We start from the raw sequence: 4,008 nt of genomic DNA on the forward strand, positions 1-4,008 counted from the left end.
CAGTGTCACTGGCCCTCATATGTGGGATCCAAACCGGGGCCCTCTGGCATCCCAAGCGAGTTCTTAACCATCGCGCCACTCGGCCGGCCCCTGGCTTGGGGAATTTAAATCTTCATCCCCTCCGAAGAAGAGGTTATGACCTCTGGGCAGGGGAGACAGCAAAAGATTTGTCACTCAGTATGGCATGGGCAGTGGTCAGTCAAGACGGGTCACTCACCAGCAGGATGGAGGCCGGCTGAATACCAGCTTCTGAGACGTCTGTACTCACCCTTTGAAACTTACCTCAACCATCACTACTCAACAAAACGCTCAGGAAACATCTGAAGTGATTTTAAAACATTCTGATTTTCACATGTCTAATTCCCCCTTTGAGAGTGAAAATGCAATACTTGTTCGTGGCAGGAAATGCAGGAAAGCATCAGACGAAAACCCAAATCATCCACAATCCACCATCCAGAGACAACCACCGTGAACACACACACACACACAGATGCCTATCTCCCCTCCGGCTCAGAATGCCCACCTGCGTCTTCCTTGCTCCTCTCGGGCAGGTGCCTTCTAGTGAACAGTCAGAGGAAAAGTCCCTGTGGTCCCAAAGCCTCTCCAGGTCATGTTGCAACACTTATTCCTCCTGAGGGTATAAGAAAGGAAGGAAATCTTAGCTCCAGTTGAAGAGAAAGTGAGTAACCAGGTTGGGATGGGACCTCCCAAGGACAGGCTGAGTCAATCAGCAAACATTCCTGGAGTGTATGGAATTCAGGGGATACAAACACGTGGCACCCCAATCTCTACCCGTGAGGACTTCACTATACAGTTAAGGAAATCAGACAGACACTCACACACACAAATACTGAGATGAAATGAGCTCATAACTACAAAGTGCTGTTAGACTAGTACCTAGAACATAGCAAGCTGATAGTCTTATTTTTATTACCCAAGACACTTGGCAAGAGAGGGATAAAAATCAAAAGGGCTCTTTGTTAGAGGGAGGAAAGATTGTTGGGGGCTTTGGCGGGGGAGGGGGCGCAGATGGATTCCGGATTCTGAGAATGGACAAAGACCTCAGCCCTGAGCTTCGGAAACACCCAGGAGCAAAGCCCAGGGCGCATAACAACATGGCTCTCTCTTTGGCAAAGTCTTCCCCTCCGGGAGTGGGGGGACAAGGCAGATGGGCACCCTGGGCAGGTTTCAGAGACTGCAGCAGCCCCAGTGCAGCTGTTCCGGTGGCCGCTGGCGGCTGGGCCTGCAGAGCCTGCCTGGCTGTTTGCTGGGTGAGAGCTACAGTCTGCAGCTGAAGGGAAATCCTGAGGAGACCTGAGAGGTTTTGGGAGAGGCCCCATTGCTTTGGGCAGCAGAGGGTTTTCGGAGTCTGTGTACAGAGCAGGAAGGGAAGAGGGGGCTGGCAACCCGCTGCCAAAGAACAGGGATGTGGAGAGGGCCAGGATGTCTGCTGGGCAGGGAAGTCTGCCATGAAGTGCTGCTGGGTGACTGGTGTGTGAAGTACCCCCTCTTTCTGACCTCCACAAACCTCCAGGAAAATCCACGCTTCTCCCAGGGCAGGGGCTGGATCAGAGGCTATCACAAAATGTTGGCTGACCCCAAACCTGGAGTGGGTGGGCACAGGGGCTCCCCAGGGAGTCTTACTGAGGCTCACAGAAGCTAGTCTGATGTTCATTTCAAGCCCAAGGGCATGGACTGGCTCTCACACAAGATGTTTGTGTGAAGGACTTCACAAGAAATTATGAAATACCCTCCATGTATGTATATGATTATCTGTCTTGTCGCTCCAACGACTGGCTGGTGGGTCCGGAAATAGTGATGTACGAGGGGTGAGCCCACAAGCAGTTCCTTTTGATGAGTCCTTATCTACCCAAGAGGGGCGTGAGGCCCAGGGTTCCTGGCTCAGCCCCAGCACGCAGCCGGACCAGGCCTATAATTCAAACACTCTGGCCTCCTGGCTTCCGAGGGGCTTTAGTAGTGAAACCACAGTTCCAGCCGGTACCAGCCGCACCCTCCCCCAGGCCCTGGGGATTAGGGTCTTAGGGGGGTTACTGCATTCCTGCGGACCACCTCCCCTTTCATCCCCTGCCTGTGGGGGCTTCTCAGGCATCAGTGGGCCAGGCCTGGGGGCTCTCATAACTCCCCAAGTTAGGCCGGGTAGCATTTCAGCTGGAGAAAGGAGGACGTGAGATTGTTTCTCCCCAAGGAACCTTTCTCTGAGGCAGGCCCTTTCCCATGGCATCCGCCTCACACTGCCCGTGCGTCAACCCCAGAGCCAGCAGCCAGGAAGCACTCTCCTGAGCGCCTGGCAGACCTGCCTCAGCAGCTCAGAGGAGAGAAAGAGCCAGCCAGCAGCAGTGGGGCAGGGACACCACTCACTGCCACCATCCCCAGCAAGCCTCAGCCTTCACTGCTCCCTAATGAGGCAGGGACCTCACCCTGGATAAGGGCATCCATTCTATCCCCTGTTCAACCATAACCTCTTTGAGGGGCAGAGCTGTTCCCTTAGTTCCTATATCCCAGGGCTTGGCATAGGTTACGGCAGGGAAAGGACATGAGCACTGCCCGACGATTTCTCTCTGCTCAGGATCTATCTCTTTCATTTGTCCTTGGCAGAACGCGAGCCTGTCCTAGGACCACAGCTGACCCAGGAATCAGAATTCCTGGGCCTAACCAGGTTCTCTGCATCAACAGCCCCAGGTGAGAACCCCAGGGTGGACGGAGGGGGTGGAGAGGAGCCGGGCCCTCAGCTGGCCAGCACGCCCCACAGCTGCTGGTGGCTCCCTCCACCACTGCGGTCAGCAGCCCGCGGAGACGCCGCCAACTCCACAGTCAAGGAGCTGTCTCCCTTGAAGTGCTTCCAGCTAACATTTCCTCCCTGGAGGAGACAAACAACAAAGCTGGTTGACATCAGTGTGGCCACCCAGGACCTAAAGCCAGGATGAATATTCACCGGCTTCTCAGAATTTGGGTTCATGCTTTGGTGCTCCTCTCTCAGGAACATCAACACTCACCTCCAAACCACCCTCGAGAGGTAAGGAGGGCAGATATCACAGTCTCTACCTTACCATGAGAAGATGGAACCAGAAAAAGTTATGTGGCTTGCCCAAGAGTCCGTAGCCACTGGGTAACAGCCAAATTAAACCTCAAGCCCCTGGCTCTGTGAACTGTGTGCTGGGGAGAAAGGGTGCCCAGGGCAGCCCTCTTCTCTGGCTCCCTGGGACTCTGGAGGCAGGAGGGAGGGGATAGTTGCTCAGTGTGAACCTGGAAGGTGGGGGTGCCGACCCCAACATTCCACATCTACAACAGTCGGCCATTCGCTCACTCATGAAATATTTATTAAGCACCTACCTGGTTCCTAGAACTGTGTTGGAGCTGGCGATACAGAGGCAGCTCCTTTCAGGTGGGACGTGCAAAAGGATTTCAGTCTAAAATGGAACCGCAGGAGAGGAAATGGAGACTCTTACGCATGCGTCCTCGGAAGAGCGGCACTTCAGAACCAGCTGAGAGACCTGACTGATCTCGCGTTAATTGCCTGATTTACAGAAGACCGCCCCATCCTCCAGCCAATGAACTTGCTGCTTGGACCCTGACTGGACTTCCCCTCCTCGACGATAAATACAGTCTATCCCAAGCCCTCCGCGGAGTCGCCTGTTCGCCAGCGGCTTCCACTCGTTTTCCAAATTGCAATTGCTCCGCTTTTCTCCAATAAACTCAATTTCTGGTAATTGGAGCTTGCCTCAGCTTACCTCTTTACTTAGGTTGGCAGTGAAATTGGAGAACAGGAGGAAGAAAGAAACTAGGGTATTTCTATTCCCTTCTCACTGCTCTGGGTGGGGTCTTCAGCAACGGCTGTATCATTGAACTTTTTTATACTCTGTGACAATAAAATACATTAGTCTCTTTTGCATTTTGAATGAATTTTTGTTTAAATATTTTATTGGGGAATTGGGGGAGGGGGAACAGACAAGTTGCTGTTGTTTTGTTCTTCAGTCTAGTTGTGGAGGA

General features: G+C 53.2%; 1 long non-coding RNA gene across 2 annotated transcripts; it reads right to left on the reverse strand.

The window, feature by feature from the left end:
* Window positions 1–51: 51 nt before the first annotated feature.
* LOC109384614 (uncharacterized) lies at window positions 52–3,683 on the reverse strand. 2 transcript variants are annotated; one of them, XR_002124436.1, is made up of 3 exons: window positions 3,352–3,683; window positions 524–631; window positions 52–142 (listed from the first exon to the last, which is right to left on the reverse strand). It is a non-coding gene; the product is annotated as an uncharacterized LOC109384614 (long non-coding RNA). The 2 variants fall into 2 exon arrangements; XR_002124437.1 differs by having other exon boundaries at window positions 63–142; window positions 283–631.
* Between the last annotated feature and the right edge of the window lie 325 nt (window positions 3,684–4,008).

This window comes from Hipposideros armiger, unplaced genomic scaffold, assembly GCF_001890085.2.
Source record: "Hipposideros armiger isolate ML-2016 unplaced genomic scaffold, ASM189008v1 scaffold_97, whole genome shotgun sequence".
In the NCBI taxonomy this organism is placed as follows: Eukaryota; Metazoa; Chordata; class Mammalia; order Chiroptera; family Hipposideridae; genus Hipposideros; species Hipposideros armiger.